Source organism: Haematobia irritans, chromosome 1 (genome assembly GCF_050003625.1).
Source record: "Haematobia irritans isolate KBUSLIRL chromosome 1, ASM5000362v1, whole genome shotgun sequence".
NCBI lineage: Eukaryota > Metazoa > Arthropoda > Insecta > Diptera > Muscidae > Haematobia > Haematobia irritans.
In genome coordinates this window covers 29,667,777-29,680,299 of record NC_134397.1, presented here as the reverse complement: position 1 = coordinate 29,680,299, position 12,523 = coordinate 29,667,777, and positions in this window count along the sequence as shown.

The window sequence follows — 12,523 nt, the reverse complement described above, 5'->3', positions numbered from 1 at the left end:
GCCAAAGTCACGTTTGTCTTATTTTCTTGGAAAACAAACACACATCTTTTTTTGGAGAAATGAGTTTGTGGAAGCCTAAGGTAGTGGTTGGGATATCATTCAATTTCTACTGATTATCCATATTATTACACTTGGTTTTTTTCCATTTGTGGTATGTGAATAAATAACTTTGTTTTCCTAAAAACACATATGAGTTATGTTATATTTAGTTAGCCCAAAACTTAAAATTGATAAAACAAGTATATACAGCAGTAAGTTCGTCCGGGTCGAATCTTAAATACCCACCACCATGAACCAAATATTAAGGTTTGAAATTTCAGGAGGGCTTGAGGACATGAGGACACTTCCCGAAGATAAATTTAAAGATTTCACCTATGAGGACTATATCAGATTCTGGATTTATAAGAACCATTTTTGTTTGGGTTTTAGAGGAATCATTAACATCTCTTGTAAGTGTGCAAGAAAATTATAAAATAACGTCTTGATTTGAAATCTTAAATCTCTAGATTTTCACCCGAGAAGTAAAATCTGGAAATTTTACATTGAGTTTAAAGGAAATTTCATGATCAATGAGTATTCTGTACCCTCAAGAAGTGAAGTCGGTCTATATGGAGGCATTACCAAATGGACCGATAAAAACTTAATCCGATACACGTTTTTGTGAGCCTAAAATACCAGAATATTTACAATTTCCGGCAAATTGGATAAAAACTACGGTTTCGAGAAACCCAAGGAGTTAAATCGGGAGATCGGTCTATATGGGGGCTATACCAAAACATGGACCGATACTCACCGTTTTCGGCACACCTGTTAATGGCCCGAAAATACCTCTAGATTTCAAATTTCAGGCAAATTGTATAAAAACTTCGGATTCTAGAAGCCCAAGAAGTAAAATCGGGAAATCGGTCTATATGGGGGCTATACCAAAATATGGACCGATACTCACCATTTTCGGCACACCTCTTTATGGTCATAAAATACCTCTAGATTTCCAATTTCAGACAAATTGGATAAAAACTACGGTTTCTATAAGCCCAAAACCCAAAATCGGGAGGTCGATTATATGGGGACTATATCAAAACCTGGACCGATATAGCCCATCTTCGAACTTGACCTGCCTGCAGACAAAAGACGAGTTTGTGCAAAATTTCAGCACGATTGCTTCATTATTGAAGACTGTAGCGTGATTACAACAGACAGACAGACGGACATCGTTATATCGTCTTAGAATTTCTCCCTGATCAAGAATATATATACTTTATATAGTCGGAAATCGATATTTCGATGTGTTAAAAACGGAATGACAAACTTATTATCCCCCCGTCACCATTCTATGGTGGTGGGTATAAAAATATATCGATATAAAGCAAAAAAAGTATTATTTATCTAAAAATATCCAGGAAAAAATGCATTTGAAGAATGAAATGAAAAAAAGCATTGCAAATATTCTTTTTGGATCCCGTGCAAATTTGGCTCAGAAGCAAAAAATTCTACATGGGATTGTCATCTCAGGAAAAAAATTGGAAGCTTTTCTAAATACACTTCAAACAATGTTCTTCCACAGAAAAACTATCCAAAATGTTCTTTTGATTAAAAAAAAATAATAATAAAGTGCTACAAATTGTAAAAAAGTTGTCGAAGAAAATGCCTATTCCCTCCTAGAAAAATTGGGAATTTTTTAGATGTATTTGGGGTCACACATTCCAGACAATCATTTAAAATCATAAAAAATATTTGTTTAGTAAAATATCACAGAATTTTACAATTGACATCCAAAACATTGTACGAGGACCACACCTTAAATAGTTATGCAAATTAGGTGCAAATGTTGTTGATTTGGTCCATCTTATGACATGTCCATGTTAAGTTTATCACTTCTGTGCCAATTTTGCACCACTTACTGCTGGAAACTTTTCACTACTTTTTGACAATACTTTGTTTGCTGATCCAAAAAGAAATTTTCACTAAAAATAAATAAGGAAAAATTTGTAATTTGTACCTTCCTTTCAAAAGAGTACTCGGAAAAAGTCAGATGAAACAGATGCAAATCCCTGCTAATGTGATTTTTTTTTTGAGATTTAATTGACCTAAATTTAAGTTTTCACTTAAAATGGCCAAAAGGTGCATTTTGCAAGACTTGTCCGAAAGAACTTCGTCGGAAATAAATAAAATGAATAGAAAAATCTCGACATGCCCAAGCAGCAAACTGTTTTTCGAATAACTTCTATTTTTTTTCTTAGCTTTAAAGGCTAATATTTGATGAAATAACTCATATGCATTTTTAATTTGACCATCTAGACAGGAATTTATTTGATATAACTCCCTAAATATACACACATTACTGACGACACATTGATTTGGGTTACTATGAGCGATGAGGCTAAAACGCATTTCAATAAACCAAAATGTTGGGTCCATGTGTTTTATTTTTACATCTGATATTTTTCGTATGCCATTCGATTGAGTGAGTTATGTATCTTTAATGCCCTGTATTTTTAATAAAAACACACGTGTACGTTATTTAAATGGAAACACTCTCAAAAGCTTAGGTGGTAAAGATCTTGGAACTTATTCATTTTTGCCATATGTATCAATTTTTTGTGTGTATGTTGGAGGTATTCTAATATAATTTATTGGTTGGCAACGTATCTTAAAATTTCTTGATATATTCGTCTAAATTGAAAGATAGTCCATATGCGATATATGTTAGATAAAACAATTATATACAGTTGTAAGTCCGGCCGGGCCGAATCTTATATACCCACCATCATGAATGAAATATAATAGTTTCCTTTGAAAATTTCAGGGGAATTGCTGACAGATATTTTCCAAAGTACATCAGTTCAACCAATACGCTTCGATCCCACGGCGGCGGGTTCTACGCACCGGATTGACCCGATGGATACCAGCCATCGGCCAGCGGCTGCCACCTCAGTGTACGTGTTGTCTCGTCCGTTTTTTCGTGTTGGAGAAGGTGCATCCCGGGGAGCCTTTTCCGCCTGCTTTTGGTCCGAGCCGGGATAGAGTAAAACCCCGGACCATGGTACTGTGCCGTCTGCCGAAATCGAATTCACCATCGCTCGGTTTCGGTGAGGTGTAATCGGTGCATGGAATGGGTGCACTTCCGGAACTGCTCCGGCCTAACATCGCTGCGGGAGTATAGTCAAACTGACTTCGTGGCAGGATGCTGTGCCAATGACAGCAGCAGTGGGTCATCTGATTATGTGACCCCACCGACTTCTCCCGCACAACAATATTCTCCGCCGCAGCATCTTACACCGAATATTGTTGTACCAGTTCCGGAGAGTGCATCATTTTTGCAATTTAATTGCAACGGGCTCCGTGGTAAGATTAGTGAGATCGTAGACTTTATGAATCGGAAAAGGATAAGGGTCGCGGCGATCCAGGAAACAAAGCTGAATCCCACCTGCAGCGTACGACATTGTGATGGGTACAATGTCCTACGGAAGGATCGCACAAGAAATGGAGGTGGTGGCCTGGCTTTCATATTACACCGTTCCGTGCAGTATAGACCTATCACGCTTGTGCTAGACACTAATGACCCGTCATTGGAATGTATGGGGGTAGCAGTTAAGTGTGGGGCTGCCGAGATAGAGCTATAGAATGTGTACATACCGCCGGTTGGTAGCTGTGCTCCAGGTTATAGCCCAAACATTGAGTGGTTGTTGAGCGGGCATAACCGATTGGTTCTAGGAGATTTTAATGCCCACCATGAACTTTGGCATTCTCTCCTGGGTAATGACCAGAGGGGCATAGCTTTGGCAGAGCAGATAGACGACTCCACATTTTGCACGGTGAACGAAGAGGCCCCCACGAGAATTATGGGTGACTGCAGCAGTTCGCCAGATTTATCGTTAGCATCGCCTGGTCTGATAAATGACGTCTCCTGGCAACCCGTCATTTCATTGGGTTCGGACCACCTCCCCATAATTCTCACCATCAACCGACCCTCCGATTTCATAACCTCTGAACGCCGGACGTTTATTAATCAAAAGAAAACCAACTGGGAAGGCTTCAGAGAATACACCGATCGCCGCTTCAGTGAGCTCTCGTCCCCCTCACATGTTCATGTTGCCCAGAGGGAGTTCCGGGGCATCATCAACGCAGCAGCCGCTCGCTTCATACCCGCTGGTCGAATTGCCCAAGTGAAGCCCAACTTCCCAGCCGAAGCGGCGGGACCCGCAGACGAGCGTGATGAACGCCGTCGTGCTAACCCTGCTGATTTGGAATCACACATTATACCCGATGTCTGGAAAATGGGAAGGGTGATTCCACTACTGAAACCGGGCAAAGATTCGAGCAAAGGTGAATCGTACAGACCGATATCCCTTCTTTCGCCAGTAGCCAAGACACTTGAGGCATTACTCCTCCCCAGCCTTGTGGAGAATTTTCCAGCTGCCCACCATCAACATGGATTCCGTAAGGTATATAGTACGACAACAGCCTTACATGCCATTTCGACACATATTAATAAGGGACTTAACCAGCCCAGGCCGTGTCATAGGACGGTCCTCGTGGCAATTGACCTATCGAAAGCATTCGATACGGTCAACTATGCCACATTATTTGAGGACATCGAGAATACGTCCCTACTGACAGGAGCGAAGCGTTGGGTGCTGAATTATATGTGTGGACGCCAGTCGTACGTGGAATTCAGGGACAGAAAGTCAAGACCGCGTAGAGTTAAACAGGGAGTTCCCCAAGGTGGGGTGATATCTCCGGCACTGTTTAACCTCTACATGTCCTCGATTCCACCCCCTCCTGACGGCGTCGAGATTGTATCATATGCGGATGACTGTACAATCTTGGCATCTGGGCGCAATGTTGATGACATTTGCGATCGGTTGAACGTCTACATAGCTAATCTTACCAGTTATTTCACTGCGATAAACTTGAGGATATCCCCCACCAAATCCTCAGCCACACTATTTACTACATGGACGGCAGAAGTGCGCAGGCAGTTGAATATCAGAGTCGATGGAGTAATAATTCCGACCACAAATTACCCCAAGATTCTTGGGGTCACATTCGACAGCCTTTTTAGGTCATCTGTCCATGCCACTGCAATTTGTAATAAGCTCTGTGGTAGAAACAAGGTCCTCAAGTCACTTGCCGGCAGTACTTGGGGTGCGGACAAAGAAACCTTGCTAACTACTTATAAGGCAATTGGCCGGTCAGTGGTAAACTATGCAGCGCCAGTGTGGACACCGCAGACCAGTGATACGCAGTGGAATAACATACAAACCTGTCAGAACGCTGCTCTTAGAACTGCGACTGGGTGTCTCCGCAGCACAGCCCTGGATCACCTTTATGTGGAGACAAAGATCATCCCTGTGCGAAGACACAACTACATGTTGTCAAAGCAGTATCTCCTGGGTTGTTATGGCAGTAATCATCCAAACCACCATCTTATGGATACACAACCACCACCCAGGAACGTAAGGGTTGATATACATAATCTAGAGCGCGAGATCCAGCGCTATAAAAGAGAGCCTCTAGATCAAGCAGCGTACCAGGCAGGTTTGAACAGGATTCATGAGAATACTGTAGCTGAAGCGGTGAGAAGCTACAAGGTTAATCCTGTTCTTGGAGTCCGACCACCGCCCATAGCACCGGAGGAAAGAGACCTCCCACGGCAGACTAGGGTAGTTTTGGCCCAATTAAGATCAGGCAAGTGCAGCCGCCTCAATTCCTACTTATCGGTGATTGATAGCAGCGTAGCTGACGTTTGTCCAATTTGCAACCAAGTACTTTTTCACTTTGCGGCAAGTCGGATAAAAACTAAAATTTCTAGATCCCTAAGAGTTAAGTCGGTAAATCGGTGTAATGGGGGCTATGCCAAAAACATGGAGGGATACATACAGTATTCAGAACATCTAATTATATCAATTACTGTACCGATACACAATATATTCGGCACACCTCTTTATGATCGTAGAATATCTCTAGATTTCTAATTTCATGCAAAGTGAATAAAAACTACGGATTCAAGAAACCCAAGAAGTAAAATCGGGAGATCAGTCTATATGGGAGCTACATCAAAACTTGGTCCGATAATCACCATTTTCGGCACACCCTAGAATACCTCTAGATTTCTAATTTCAGGAAATTGGATAAAAGCTACGGTTTCTATAAACCAAAGACCCCGACTCGGGGGATCGGTGTATATGGGAGCTATATCAAAACCTTAGCCGATATAGCCCATCTTCGAACTTGGCCTGCGTGTAGACAAAAGACGATTCTGTGCCAAATTTCAAGACGAAGACTGTAGCGTGATTACAACAGTCAGACAGATTATGCCATCTTCGAATTTCTCCGTGATCAAGAATATGTACAGTTTATATAGTTGGAAAACGATATTTCGATGTGTTACAAACGCAATGACAAAATTATTATACCCCCATCACCATTCTATGGTGGTGGGTTTAAAAATGCAGATTAAATGATTATATAATTCAGACCATGGTATAGAATTTCACCACGACCCAGAATATATATATAATTTTTGGGGTCGAATATTTGGTCTAAATATTTCGATGTGTTATATATGGAATGACAAAGTTATGGGGGTAACCCCATCCTATGGTTGAGTGTATAAAAATAATATTTCTAATTGTTTATTAGTTTTTTCGCTTATGTCCGAATGTTTATGTAGAATGATTGTTGTATTTTATATTTGCAAATTTTACTATGTTCTTTAAAAAAAACCTACTTCAGGTTTTCACTAGATGTATAAAATGCAATATAAAACTCACCATAAAGAAGGAAATTTTATGTATGTGTACTTGGGTACGTATGTGATATTTGTCTCTTCTTGTTAGCAATAATAAATCATACGCTCATGAGTACCACAAGAAATGGTCAAAGAGTCTCTTTGATTATAATATAAGACAGTTTTTTGCTCTGAAGATTGCTTGTTCTGCAAATTTTCTCTAAGACATACTTCGTTTTTGGATCCTTTGCATTGCTTTAGAAGTTGTGCCTTGGAAGTTCATTTGAATGAAGAAATTTAAAAAACGAAAAAAAAAATTACGCCAATTTCACTTTTTATTTTTATCAACATTAATTCAAATATTTGAGAAAGGATCGTATTAGGACACCAAGGCATATCATACTAACTACTTCTCGAGATGTTCTTTATTAGTATAAGTAACAAAATATGGAGCACAGGTGCAAGCCTCACAACTGGTAATTGTTTTTATCAAATATTTTTTAATATAGTTTTTTTTTTATGTTTTACATCGTTTTTATTTTATTTTTTTAAGTGAACAAAATTGATTGAGGATCCCGGGATGCTCTCAACTTTCCTAGTTGTCTTTCAAGAAATATAGAAAACCAACCACCGAAAATGGATTACTCATCACCACGACATTGCAAGCTCTCTCACATCGACTCAAGCAACTGAGTTTTTGGCAACCAAAATATCGATTTGATGATTCTGACGCCTTTTAATCCCGTACTTAAAAAAATAAAATGGGAGGTCAACGTATTTCAACACCTAAAGAAGCGGTTGATGCGTTCAGAATGCACGATTTGGATATACCTCAATCGGAGTGGAATACGTGCCTCGATAGTTGGTTTAAACGCGTTCAAAAGTGTATAGATTGTATTGGGTAATATTTTGAAAAACAATAAAACGATTTTTGATGATTAATATTTTTTTCTCTAATCCCGAAATTTTGATCGTAAAATAACTTAAGCCTATTTAAAATTGTCACTAGATGCATTATACTTATATAAAATACAGTATATATATTCTGGGTCCGTCCGTCTGTTGAAATCACGCTAACTTCCGAACGAAACAAGCTATCGACTTGAAACTTGGCACCAGTAGTTGTTATTGATATAGGTCAGATGGTATTGCAAATGGGCCATATCGGTTCACTTTTACGTATAGCCCCCATATAAACGGACCCCCAAATTTGGCTTGCGATTGCTCTAAGAGAAGTAAAATTCATCCGATCCGGCTGAAATTTGGTACATGGTGTTAGTATATGGTCTCTAACAATCATGCAAAAATTGGTTCACATCGGTTCATAATTACATATAGCCCCCATATAAACCGATCCCCCGATTTGGCTTGCGGAGCCTCTAAGAGAAGCAAATTTCATCCGATCCGGTTGAAATTTGGTACATGGTGTTAGTATATGGTCTCTAACAATCATGCAAAAATTGGTCCACATCGGTCCATAATTATATATAGCCCCCATATAAACCAATCACCAGATTTGACCTCCGGAGCCTCTTGGAAGACCAAAATTCATCTGATTCAGTTGAAATTTGGTACGTGGTGTTAATATATGTCCTCAAAAACCCATGCAAAAATTGGTCGAAATCGGTCCATAGTTATATATAGGCCCCATATAAACCGATCCCCAGATTTGACCTCCGGAGCCCCTTGGAGGAGCAAAATTCATCCGATTCGGTTGAAATTTGGTACGTGATGTTAATATATGGTATCCAACAACCATGCAGGAATTGGTTCATATCATATAGACCCCATATAAACCGATCCCGATCATATAGACCCCATATAACCGATCCCCATGATATTTAACAACCATGCCAAAAGTGGTCCATATCAGACCATAATCATATATAGCCCCCATATAAACCGATCCCGAAATTTGGTTTTGGAGCCTCGTGGAGGAGCAAATTTCCTCCAAGTCAGTTACAACCATGCCTAACTAGGTCCATATCGGTCTATAGTTATATATAGCCCTCAGAAAAATCGATCCCCAATCACACAAAAATTGGTCCATATTAAGTTCATAATTGTATAAAGCCCCCATATAAGCGACCCCCATATTTCAATACTGGCTCTCTACGTACCGTGCAAAAGTCCATATCGATTCGTAATTATTTGTAGACTTACCTATACATAACTTTTTTGTCTAATATATACCACGTATGGACTAACTCACAATTTAGAAAACGATGTTAAGAAGTTTTAAGATACCACAACCCAAGTAATTCGATTGTGGATGACAGTCTTTCGTAGAAGTTTCTACACAATCCATGGTGGAGGGTACATAAGATTCGGCCTGGCCGAACTTACGGCCGTATATACTTGTTTTTATTTATTTTAATGTTGTTTTTTTTATTATTTTATATTTTTCTCGATGTTTCGTCGGCTTTTTACCAACCTTTTGTTGTTGTTTTTATATTTTGCAGATTTACTGTCGTTTATTAAGACATTTTTGTGGGAATGTTAAAAAAAGATTAATTCTTATTCTAATTTATTATATTTAATACTCGTAGATATAAAAAAAAACAATAAAATTCCTCAAATTTTTGGAAATCTCATATAAAAGATTCACAACTAAAATACTTCATTCCCAATTTAGGGGAAAAAATCCCAATTCTGATAACACTGGTACCAAGTTACATTATTTTAAGCTACCTATAATTCTTTTTTAATAAGTCGCTACCGAAAAGTCTCTACGAAAAGAACTCTCTGTAAAGAGTTGTTTTTGTTTCTTATTTATCATACCTACAACATAAATTTTCTTGAATTCCAAGGCGTATTTGTATACAAAATTATTAAAGAAAAATTCATTGGAACTAACCTATCCAAATCTTTGACAATAAAAATTGCAAATAGCGCCAAAATTCTGGGAATTCTCCAGATTCTATTAACAGAAAGAAACCCTCGAATCTTACATAGAAGACTTAAATATGCTTATTTGTTATATAGATAACACATGAAAAATTTTCTTAAAATATTCCTGTAAACATTTCCAACGGAAATTTTATCACTGGCATGTTATATTTACAGTCTGTGTCTATAAGTTGACATTTTCTACATTTATTTGTTTTCCGTTCATTATCACAGCCAATGATTCTCAACCTTCAACATACGCATACTATGAACCATTTATGCCGATCTGATATAAAAATTCTTTTAAATTACAGTTCAAGGGCAAATATACTCAAGTTGATTGTTTACCGAGAAATAAAGAGCAATGCCATTGTACTTTGTGTCAATATTCAGGTTTGGTTTCATGTGTTAATTGGCATCATAGAAAAATGTATCTATTCGTTGGTAGCTCAAGATTTTTAATCTCAATTTTGTCATTGTAAAAATTTTAAATGTATAAATTAAAACAAGCAATTAAATTTAAAATTTCATGTTTTTAATTTGTATTTTGTAATTGTTTTATGTTATTATTTTATGCGTATATATATCATAACTCGGTTAATAATATTTTTTTATTTATTTAAGCAAATACATAGTTGATGCTTACCTTATACTACAACTAGTCTCTATTATGTGAGTAACCAATAGTTTATTTATTAGAATCAGTAGATTCATAGAAATTAAATTATTCTAAATTTTTCAGTGGAAATGAGACCGATAAACACCATTTTAGACACTCCCAATTACTGATTTAAAACAGGTTTTTATTTTCAGACAAATCGGACAAAAATTAGGATATCCAAACCATTGCACCACGGGTGCCACCGTGGTGCAATCAAAATTTTATTTCTATAGAAAATTTTGTCAAAATTTTATTTCTATAGAAAATTTTGTTAAAATTTTATTTCTATAGAAAATTTCGTCAAAATTTTATTTCTATAGAAAATTTCGTCAACATTTTATGTTTATCAAAAATTTTGTCAAAATTGTATTTCTATAGAAAATGTTGTCAAAATTTTATTTCTATAGAAAATGTTGTCAAAATATTATATCTCTAGAACAGTGCTTCCCAACCCAATTTGCTTCGCACCCCCCAAAAAATTTATCAATTTCGTTGCGCCCCCCAACCTAAAACAAAAATTTTTTTAACGCTTGTCAAATTTATTTGGGCAAAGCCCTATAGACTGCAAGATGGTTGGATGTACAGCTGTTCCGGAATTACCACATTCCTCATCAGCATCATCTACTTGCAGCAAAACTATCAACCAATTATTAGAATAAATTCGGGTAATTCACACAACCCAAAGTGAACTACACTTGAACCTTCCGAAAAACGTTTGATAGTCGGATACTGTCTTAACAAATTTGCAAGCATAACAAGACGAATGAAGATAGAGAAAGCACGCTCAAAAACAAACCCAGCCAAATCGATGATTGGCAAAGGAAAAGAGATATGCTTGCAAATTTGTTTAGGAATTAGCCGACTGTAAAACCTTTTTCGGAAGGTTCAAGTGTAGTTCACTTTGAGTTGAGTGAATTACCCCAATTTATTCTGATAATTGGTTGCTAGTTTTGCTGCAAGTAGAGGATGCTGATGAGGAATGTGGTATTTCCGAAACAGCTGTACATCCAACCATCTTGAGTCTATAGGGCTTTGCCCAAATAAATTTGACAAGCATACTTTTCCTCTGTTGGTTAAGCTACACTTGTAGTTTAGTCAATGCATGGTTTTAAGCTGAGATCAAAAACAACAATAACGATTGAAGAGATATCAACAATAACAAACAAACCGAATAGAAAATTTTGTCAAAATTTCATTTCTATAGACAATTTTGTCAACATTGATATCTATAGAATTTTTTTTTCAAAATTGTATGTCTATAGCTATTATTGTTAAAACTTCTTTTTTTTAGATTTTTTTTTCAAAAATTTATTTCTATAGACAATTTTGTACAAATTTTATTTCTATAGAGAATTTTATCAACATTTTTTATCTATAGAAAATTTTGTCAAAATTTTATATCTATAGAAAATTTTGTCAAAATTTCATATCTATAGAAAATTTTGTCAAAATTTCATATCTATGGGAAATTTTGTAAAAATTTTATATCTATGGAAAAATTTTGTCATAATTTTATATCTATAGAAAATTTTGTCAAAATTTTATTCCTACAGAACATTTTGTCAAAATGTTTTTATATAGAAAATTTTGTCAAAATTTTATTTCTATAGAAAATTTTGTAAAAGTTTTATATCTATAGAAAATTTGGCAAAATTTTATATCTATGGAAAATTTTGTCAAAATTTTATAGCTATGGAAAATTTTGTCAAAATTTTATATCTATAGAAAATTTTGTCAAAATTTTATATCTATGGAAAATTTTGTCAAAATTTGATTTCTATAGAAAATTTTGTTAAAACTTTATTTCTTTATTTTTAAATATTATTTCTATAGACAGTTTTCCAAAATCTTTATTTCTATAGAAAATTTTAGAAATATTTTATTTCTATAGAAAATTTATTAAAATCTTATTTCTATAGAAAATTTTGTTATGACTTTATTTCTTTAGATCTTTTTTTTCAAAATTTTATATCTATAGACAATTTTAAAAAAATTTTATTTCTGTAGAAAATTTTTGAAATATTTTGTTTCTATAGAAAATTTTGTCAAAATTTTATTTCTATAGAAAATTTTGCCAAATTTTATTTCTATTGAAAATTTTGTCAAAATTCTATTTCTTTAGATTTTTTTTTTCAAAATTCTATTTCCACACAAAATTTTGTCAATTTTTTTATACCCACCACCATAGAATGGTGACGGGGTATAATAAGTTTGTCATTCCGTTTGTAACGCATCGAAAT